This window comes from Ambystoma mexicanum, chromosome 2p (genome assembly GCF_040938575.1).
Source record: "Ambystoma mexicanum isolate Mex_15411 chromosome 2p, UKY_AmexF1_1, whole genome shotgun sequence".
In the NCBI taxonomy this organism is placed as follows: Eukaryota; Metazoa; Chordata; class Amphibia; order Caudata; family Ambystomatidae; genus Ambystoma; species Ambystoma mexicanum.
The window spans coordinates 1,413,977,600-1,413,988,320 of NC_090923.1; positions in this window are offsets into that span (position 1 = coordinate 1,413,977,600).

Sequence of the window (10,721 nt, forward strand, 5' to 3'; positions counted from 1 at the left end):
TATAAAAGGGATAGTTGGGCCCCTTAATGTTATGTTATTTAGCCTGTATACTGCACGAGTCATCACCGTAGCGGTCTTAAAGTGCTGAATACTTATCCATTGGTGAGCGAATTGTGGCCCAGGCCAGGGTGCTAAAACCAGACAGCAGTCTGTAGGGGGGAAAAGAGAAGGGGAGTGAGTTGGGGGAGAATGGGTGAACAAAACAGAAGATAAATTAGGGTTAAATTAAACATGTTAGAAGCAGCATGTGATCAGGGATGTATGCAAGAGATATGTAGCTGCTAGTTAGACAAGACAGGGTAAATCAGAAGAAAGAACAACCTTAAAGGCTACCTCCTCTTTAGATGGTTCATGATATCTAGAGTGTGTTGAGATTTATGAAGACCGGTTATGAATGTGGGATGGCGACATTTGCTCAAGAGTTTCAGATAGTTTGTTGGCTATTTAATGTTAAAACGCTCCCTTGATAAGAGTTTCTGCAGACTGGAAAAAGCAAGTCCAATTGACAGAAGTGTCTCTGCGCCAACGGTTGGCTGTGTTTTGGCGATACAATGGGAAAAGGAGACGGAAAAGAAAGAAAAAAAGCCATTCCCATCCAGAGTCAAAATAAAAGGACTCTGGGTCTCAAGGAAAAATCTAAATTCTTAAAGGACAGGGTCCTTAGTTTTGTTAATTATCTTTCTGATACAGTAGGCCGAAGCACCAGTTGTCCAAGAAGCCTTACTAAGGCGGGCATGTTTGGGGTGATAAAGTAACTGACTTGCATTGCAGGAGTTAAGCAATTAGGTGACAATGTAGACAGTGGAGCCTAAGCAGTTACAGTCATTTAATGAAAGGGGAGAGGGATCCAATCCATTCCTCTGGATGAGAATCAACCATGAATAAAAGGATAACAGGACCAGGGGCAAAGGATCTGGCCCTCAACACTGTGCTCGTCTTTCCCCATGTGGCAGGTAGGAAAGTTATAACTTTCAGACTATTTTCTGTGAGCATACAGAGGAAACTAAATCGGGGACTCCAACAACCTTTGGGTCACAAAGACCAGAGTGTGTGTGTGCACTCTTAAGCTAAAAACTAATTTGAAAAAGATTTTGAACAAAAAAGTAAATTGATCTTTACCATATTTCTGTTTGTTTGCAATTGGCTGCTCGGGAAGTTAGCGATAATCTGAAACCAGTTATGTGAACCGAGGGACAACAACTCGTTATACATGATGTAGCACTGTGATGTCCAGTTTATTTAAACATAGTTACATTGTTCTGTGTGTCCCTATTTGCCTACCGTCATCTGTTAACTAGATAAAAGTCTGCTGTGACTGAAGCATGCATGGGACAGAAGAACTATCACTTTTCAATATGTTAGAAATTGCAAGGTAACTGATAAGGCAGCTCTCTCTAATCTAGTAGCCCCAATATTCCCATACCAAAATCAACCATCGTTGACAAGCAACTGAGCGATAGTCGATGTAGCACATAATTAAGACTTTGCAGAAACAAGAAAACAATATGCATCAAATTCAGCAAAAGACTCAAGTATGCGATGGAAGTGACTATGCCGTTTTTCTTTCTTCTTTTCTCATGTTAGCACGAACCTACCTTTTAGAGGGGAAGGGCTTCCGTTTTTAGTCGGGGCAGACACGATAGGTGACAGACTGAAGATTGAAGCACTAACAGCTACTCAAATGGGTAGTCAGAAACGTCACATGCTTTGTTAGACACATGAACACTTATAAAGTCACAAATGCACACACAGACAGACAGAGCTGCAAACAGTTGGACACAAGCACAGAGATAAAACAGTTCTACTACCCCACTAAATCTCACCAGTGTGCTGGCTGAGGCAATCAGTGTATCTTCTACTGCGAGATAAGCATGCAGCAATGTTGTCAGACCTCTGGAGGTTGAGTACAATGTAGAAGCAAACATGAACCTGGTAAGAACAAGTGGGACTGCTGAGGGCAGGACGATCCAACTGGCTTGCAGACACATTCTCAAATTCTACATAAAGCATAAAAAAAAGAAGAAATTCCAGATGATTAACAGCTCTAAGCGATTAAATAATTTACGCTAAGCCAGTTAAAATCATAAAACAGGTCATGGTGTGAACAAATAAGAACTAGCACGGGGCACATGCAAGTTCCTTCATGCTGGGTTTAGAGGATTCACATTCACTCACATACATTTGATTGGAAAATGGTGGCAACTTAATTTCCAACACCAATTGACAAAACAAAAATCCTACTTTTCAAATACTGTGTTTCACAAGAATCCATGAAATAACCCCACAGATTGACCACCTGAGTCATTTCCAGAAGCATTGTTCCTTTTTGGGATTCAATGGATATGCTACTACCAGGTAACAATGTGGGTGCTTACAACTAATTAATTATCCCTAGTAGAAACAATTTTAGTAAATGGTTCCATCAGATATATTATGCTCCAGAATAAAATGGATCGTAAAACCTATTTGAGGAGAAATATCACTAAATACTGTGCTAGGAAATAAAATGCTTAAAGGTCCCAGGTCAGCAAGTATCCTGACCACATGACCTGGACATCTTTCTATCTCGACCAGTGCCCAACGGCAGTGCCTTACGTACCCCACAATACACTGGAGCTGAGAAGCGAACACCAGATTAGGCCTCAGCCTATCCACAACCATGCAACATGTCACACCTACTGTGTTACAACAACATGGCATGCAGATGAAGGGAAGCTTGGCCAAAAGGGGACACCTGTTTGCATGCTCAACCAAGCCTCTCCTGACAGGATGGCAACCTCCATCAAAAACTGACAACCCCTCAATTAAATGCATGGTGTCCATGCCACTCCACTTCTCTTACAAACGTCTGACTAAACCAATCAGGTTTTGACACCAAATCGCTCTACAACTACACACTTGCGGGTGCCTCACGGCCTAACTACCCTAACCAGCTATCGGTCTACTAATTGGATATTGATCCTACTTCATTGAAAGCCACCGTCTTGTCACCTTTCCCAGACCACTGGCTCTACACTTATTTTACCTGATGTCTGCTCACTGCCATTTTGTCCTGCTTTCCACCGGGAGGGAAAATAGCCTCTTGCGTGTTCCAGCTCCTCACGTGGAATTTATCCATGCCCAGACCACTGTCAGGCCTTGTTTCGAATTAAGCAAAATAACCTATTACCCGACTCAACATCAAAAGCCACCAAAGAGAAAGTTAAATATCAGCTACTGTACTCAAACACTTAGCTATTCTACACAGGCTGACACAATTCAGGCAAAGAAAAATCCTAGACCTATTGTTCTCTTAGCATGGTTCCATGTCATTTCAATGCCAGTAATTACTTTATAGTAATTAATACGATTTGTATATTTTTTTTAATTGGGCAGTTCCCATCCCTCCTTCTCCCCTCACTACTACCTCTACCCCAAACCCCTCCCCACCCTTTTAAACCTTATCCCACAAAGTGATTACTTTGTAGTAAATTACTTCTAAGTAATTATGGTCATTCAAACCACAGAATACCCTGATAACTTTGTGTGCAAGCAGGGTCACGTTAACAGAATGTTACCTTCTAACCTAAAACATCACCATACAAGGCGGATTAAAAGCTTCACAGATAAATAATACCCATAAACCTTTATAATAATGGAACTCCAAGATCCAAGGAAACGTAAAGCTAAAACACTTCTTCATCCCTGACTGAACCAGACCGCCAGCATCATTATAATTCTTTATAACAAAGACAAAACTCAAAAGACAGGGCCCTTCCCCCGGCGCCCCAAAGGAACACAACGTGCACTAGTCACAGAAAACCACTCACCACAGAGATGCTATAGCACCTAATCAGGCACACAAACCACAATGCAGTTGTAGCTGCCCAATGATTAGGGCCAATGGAGGTATTGACAAGTTGGTAGGCTTTGATTGAGAAGGGTTTCCATACAGGGGTAATACATTTCAAGTTGCAATTTACTAGCCAGGCATAAAAAGTGACTTGCACACTCAATTTTCCACTTAAAACACAGGACACAATTTTTACTCCCAAAATCAAATACCACTAGCCAAGAGCTACTGCAAAGTGCACATTTTCAGGCCTGAAAAAATTGAAAGAGGCTGGAGGGGGTTAAGAGATTGGCAGTTCTTAGATGATATTATTGCTACCTTCCTCTCCCCCAGTTTCACGTTTCTATTTTTGTTGATTTCATACCCGTGGGAGCAGTGTCCGAAGGAGAGAAGGTAGGGTAGGGATGGCATTGGAAGCTGGGAGAAAGAGGACTTTCATTTTTGAACAGTTCAGCATGAGGTAACAGAGAGCCATCCTGTGATAAATTGAAGTGAGACAGTTTGCAATCTGTTCTGAGGTGGCTGGGGTGAAGGAGGGAAATAAGAAAAATATTTGTGGGTCTTCAGCAAAAAGGTGATAATGAAAGCCAAACGATGAGTCGTCTTCCTAGGGCAGAGGTATAGAAGGTGAAGAGGTCAAAGGACTGATCGATGGTGGCTGCGGATGGGGAGAGGGGTGGAGGTCAGAGGTTTGCATGTTCCAAGCGATTTAAAAGGATCAACCTTCCAGAAAAAAGGAGATGAAGGCAAGAGCAGATTTGTGAAAGCCAAAGTCAGAAAGAGAGAGAGAGAGAGAGAGAGAGAGAGAGAGAGAGAGAGAGAGAGAGAGAGAGAGGGGGGGAAGGGGGGAAGGAAAAAGGAGTGGTCAACAGTGTCAAAATCGGTCCAAAAAAATGTGTCTAGCAGAGAGTTTGGCATGGTGAGCATTACAGAGAAAGTTGGAGACATGTGCGAGGGCAATGTCTCTGGAGTGTTTACTACGGAAGCCAGATTTAAGACGATCTCCAAAACCATTATCCTCAAGGTATAAGTGAACCGATCAAAGACCACCCACTGAAGGACTTTTCAAATAACGAAGAAGGATAGCAACTTGGCGATAGTATGCTTGGACTTTGGGTCAGCAGAGGGTTTCTTCAACAGGGATAGGACAGAAGTAGGCAGGGAAGAGTCCAGTGTAGAGAGAGGCTAAAGAGCTGAGACGGTTTGGGGAGCAAAACGGTCAATAGGAGCGCAAGATGGGTTGGCATTGCGAAGGACAGATGCTAATCAATAGGAGAGGAAGGGGGAGAAACAGTGCCCCTGAAGGTGCCTTGTCATTGAGGGGAGTTTTGGAAACATCCACGGAGCAGGCAGGGCCCTGTTGCTGCTCCTAGTGGCCTTCTTACCTCAGCAGCGTGGGCATCAGGTAACCCTATGTAACTGTCCCCTTCTCCCCCTAAAAGCAACCCCACATCTCCCTCTTCACCTCCTAAATTCTACCCCACTCATCTCCACCAACTGTCCCCTTCCCAAAAGTCCCCACTTCCCCCAACTGCCACCCTTCTCCCCCAAATGCCACCCCACATCTCCTCCAACTGACACCTTCTCCCCCAAATCCTCATCTTCCACAAAAGCCCCCTTCTCCCAACTGCCCCCTCACCTCTCATCTCCTTCAACTGTCCCGTCTCCCTGTAAATGCCACCCCCATCTTCCCCACCACTCATCTCAACCAACTGCCGCTTTACACCCCAACTGCCCCTTCTCCTCCCAACTGTACCCATTCACCCAAGTACACCCCAACCCTCATCTTCTCTAAATGACATCCCATTCCTCAGCTCCAACTGCCCACCTTCTCCTACAAATGCCACTTCACTTCCCATCTCCAACTACCTCCTCACACCCAACTGCCCCTTTACCTGCCTGCTCGTTTCCCACTCTCCCACTTTTGTCCCCACCCCTCTTTCCCCCAACTGCCCCCCAGTCTTCACTCCTAACTTCTCCACCCAACTGCCCCCCACCCCTCTTCAACCCCAACAGGACCCTTCTCCCCCCAATTGCACCTTTACCTCCCACTCCCCCCAATTGCACCTTTACCTCCCACTCCCTTCTCCCCAACTGCCCCCATTTTCTTTCAACTGCCCCCAAATCCCCCAGCCTCCATGCTGCAACTGTTGCTTCCCCTTATTCCTACTGCCTTTGCTCCCCAAACTGCCACTTTCTCCCTTCCATCTGCTCCAATTATCTGCCTCTCGAGTGCCCCCTCCGACCTAAACGCCCCTTCTTTCTCCTCCAATTACCAGCACATTGTTCAATGAAGGGCTGGCTCAGGTCCTCTCCCCCAGTCCCATGGCCACGCATGAGACGTTCAGCCAGTCATGTTTTTTTGGAATTCTGGGACATGCAGTTTTGATTAATTTGAAAAGGGAAGACTTAAATTCCCAGAATCCAAAGGGGATAGCCCAGTCATGGGAACCTTGAGAGCTATTCTTCTAAACCCCAACCACCAGTACCCTTAACTTTTTATACCGCCTGCTCCCCCTTCCCCTCTTCCTCGCTGCAGCAAAGGCTTTGAAACTAGTTCAGCAACAATTCACCACTCTGCAGCAGCCATCAAACAAAAGCGCATGTTTTATGCAGCACCAGGAAAACGCTATCAAACCGTTACAAACGTGCTGCCAGGTAAAACAAATCAATCGGCCAGCGCAGGCGCACTTCGAGTTGCTGGAATACCGGTGTTATGTAATATTTCGTATCCCATACTGATTCGGTATCCCCTGGTCTTCGGCTGCGTTCGGCTCATCGCTGATTGGCTGTATTAAGCCTTTGCACCGCCTCTATGACAAAAGCAGCAGAGTACCGAGCCAGCTGCCTCCATTGTTGTAATACTGTTCTTTCTGAGAGAAAGCTTTGCGTTAAAATGCAATGCTGCCTCTTAGGAAGCCGTTGATGTAAAGCTTTCTCTCAGAATAATAAACAGTGTTTAATCTATAACCACAACGGAACGAAGCGCTGCATTTCATAAACTTTAACTTGTAATTAATATACGAGGCTTCGACTGAGGAAGCTATTAATGACTCATTACAGTTAATCCATCCATGCCAACATTCAGATACATCTGTGAGGGAGATTTCCGCAGGGAAATCGGGAGATGCATATTTCCCCATAGGAATGCATTGGGGCTACACTTATTTTAGACGGGAGACCGTGAAAAAGTCTCCCGCCTAAACGGGAGGGTTGGCATGTATGGTTAATGAAATGTCGAGCTGCGCTCGCTCTGTCGTGGTAATGGCACGTTACAGCATATAAAATGTTTCCTAGGGCACTCTAGATTCTCTCCTAGTGGTGAAGTATATCCTATTGTCCAGTGTTAGGCAGAATCCTGTGCAGTGCCCTTAGTGACCACTACACACAATTAAGACTACAGGTGGCAATACAAGTTTTACCTTTGGTACAAGCCTGTACCGCTATGTCAGAGTGGTAGCAGTGGCAGAGCAGCCAGGCTTATCTCAAGAGTATATGAGCAGTAGCAGAGATTACACAAAGAGACCACAATTACGGTGACTCAAGCAAACACTGACTCAAGGTTTCAGGTAGAAAAATATAAGTACATTTATTTTTAAACCATTCCTTATAAACACAACACTTCTATTAAACTTAAACAAAAACCACATGTTAAATATACTACAACTAACCAATTCACTTTGTACAGTATGTCTCAAGGTAAGTACCCTGTGTTTGAATGAACCGGTGTTACGGACAAAACACGTTACTGCGAATATGATTGCAATCACTTTTTGACAGTTCGGTCTACTAAATAAACATGTATCCTTGACATGAAATGCTACCGGGGCAAAAACACACTTAGCACCTGAGATACCCGGAGGGAGTTGGAGGCAAAAATCACAGGCAATATTTTGGTTAGGCAGACAGAATCGAGAAACATTCAGAAACAGGAATTCAAAAGTCAAATGGCCAGATGCCTGGGTCAAGTCACACCGGGGGCCTGTTGCCGAAGATCACACAGTCAGACAGTTTACGATTCAACGTAGCCAAAAGTACTTCGATATTGACAATGTTCGGAAGCAAAAGTTACAAGAAGGAGGGAAGACAAGGGCAAGCCTTGGAGATGAAGAAAAGGGGTTCACCCAGTTTCCTCAAGCAGAACACAGTACCTTATTCCAATGGTGCAGCTGGGGCCCCGGCAGTTGTTCCTGTTGGTTTCCCGCAGACCCACGATTCCTGGAGCTTCATTGTGAAGGAGGACGTCTGAAGGGGGTCTGCACCACACAGGGATGAAGCCGGCAGCAACGACAAGGAATAAAAGGTGCGCTCCTTAAAAAAAGGAGAGGCTCTTCAGGTGGCTATCCGGACCATTACAGCAGTGTGCAGCGATTTCGACCAAGGAAGAGGATCCTCTGGCTGTGGAAGATGAGCTGGTTATCCCCACCAGGCTCAAGAGAAGAAGACTCCGGACTGGATCTTCTCTTAGTCGTTGAAGGGTAGATAGCTCAGGACTGCAGCAGGGCTTCACTGGGCTGGGGTAGTTGCAGCAGCCGTCGTTCTCTCCGCTTCTCTTCGGTTCTTGTAGTTCCAGTGGCGACTCTCTGACTTCTAGCCCAAGAGACCTGCTTTTTATGCGCAAAACCCCCATTCACACAGCTTGGCTGTCAATCAGCCAGCAGGGGGGTTGTCCAGCCTGGACAACCACCTGAGCCAATCATGGCAAAGTGCGACTTGGGTTTCCTAGTATACCCTCTGCAGGGGGTGACTACACCCCTCCCTCACATTCAGCCCACCTAGACACCCAGGCACCTGGTGGAGGGCTTCTGAGCAGAAGCCCGCCAAAAGACGGTGAACAAAGAAGGCGAACATAGTTTGCCGCGTAAAGTAAAACACAAGATGGACTTTAACAAAAAGAAATGGCGAATAAACCCAACCGGAGCCAAAAGAAAGACGATTTGGTCAAGCGGGTTTATGTTTGAGGCTAATATAATATCCAAGAACAATACCACATTTATCTGATATAATCGCGGTAGAAAAGTTAGGGTAGATACCACTGCCACCAGCAAAGTCTAAATGTTAAAAGAGCGAAACAACGCTCTAGGACAGTGGTCTTCAAACTTTTTTGGCCGGGGCCCCCCTGAGCAAAATGTGGGCAGGTCGGGACCCCCCAGAAATGCCAAATGGACAGTATGTATTGCGCGCCGTCACCTGCTCCCATCACAGTCGCTGGGCTCCCTCATCCCACTCCTACCCAGTCCCTGGTCTCTCCCCACCCCATCACACATCCTGGGCTCTCCCCACTCTGCTCCCACCACTATCCCATGGTTCCGGCCCATTGTGCTCCCACCATAGTCCCTGGTTCCCGCCATCCCGTTCCCAACACAGTCTGAGGGCCAGTGGCGGGTGGTGATTTTTTTAAGTGGAGGGGCATAACTATTTCCCCCAAAAATGCCATAGCGACCGAGCATAGTGAGGGAGCCCAAACCAATAAAGGAGGGTTCGGGGGGGGGGTTTCCCCCTGTGAATTTTTGTTAAATAATGGGTTAGAATGTTGCATTGTAGAGCATACTTTTAACAAAAAAATGGGTAAATAGCCAAACAGTTTGTAATTGGTGCTGGGGGGCCCAGGGGGCAGGCATGACATATTTTACTGAACATCTATGATAGATGTCCAGTAAAAAGATACCATCCCTGTCCCCTCGGCCCCACTGGGCCTAACACAATCCCCATGATTATGTGTGTATGCAAGGGGCTGCACATTCATACAGCAATCACTCTCTCATTCACACGAGCATCCATCACCATACACTCACTCATAACATAAGCATACACGCATCCATACACATGTTTAAATAAAAAAAATGAACATAAACATACCTTCTGCATTGGCCTGAGTGTGGGTGCTGAAACGCCCTGCTCCAGGCGGCTCTGTCTGTATGTGCGAGGAGGCGCAGGAGCTCCCCCTCAGACATACAGACATGCAGTGCCCCAGCCAGCATTTCCAATGAGCTATGCAATGCTGGCGAAGCAAAACGTCCCAGCACTTGCATGGCTCAGTGAGCATGTGCGGCTGGGGAACTAAACTGAACTGTCAAAGGGAAACTGAGTTTCCCTTTGACAGTTCAGCCAGCCCAGGAGCACTCCATCAACTGGAAAAAGCAGCTGAGGTAGTGCTCACTGTTTTACTGGGCTGGCTCCTTAACTCCTCCATAATGGGTGAGGGGCCACTGGGTGGGCGTCCCCTCGCCATTATGGATGAGCCGCCAGGCTCGGACTGGCCTATAGGGCAATGCCTGTACCAAAAATGTAAAATGCTAGTCCGGGCCAGTCAAAATGGGCCACCATTTTGGCCAATGTGGACCAGTTTGATGAGTTACTTAACTATGCAGTTAGTCATTTTGACCATTATTGCTGAATATAGCACAATTTACTTAATTTTAACACAAAGCACCCCCTTGGGTACTATTGAAACAGTGGGCCTCATTGCAACCCTGGTGGTAGCTGTGCCGGTAAAACCGGCAGGGCTGCCGCCGGAGTTGCATCCAGGTCCGCCACCCGCGAATGGGCAATTACCGGGTCATGCCGAGTTAGGCAGACCTGATAATTGCCCTTTCGCAGGTGCCGGTAGATCCCCATTCCCATCTGAGCCCCATAGGGCTCAATGGGAATCGGGAGCTCAGATGCACCGGCACTGGTAATAATGGTGCTGGTGCAACTGACGAGCTGTGCTCACGGGTGCCGCACAGCCTGCCAGGTCAGACCTGGCGGGCTGTCAGGCACTTGCGAGCACAACTCGTACTATGGCGGTACGGTAGCAACGGTGCCGATAGCTTACCAGAACCGTTGTTACTGTACCGCCATTGTTGTAATGAGGCCCAGTCTGTGAAGTCCAGCAAAGCTGCTGGGG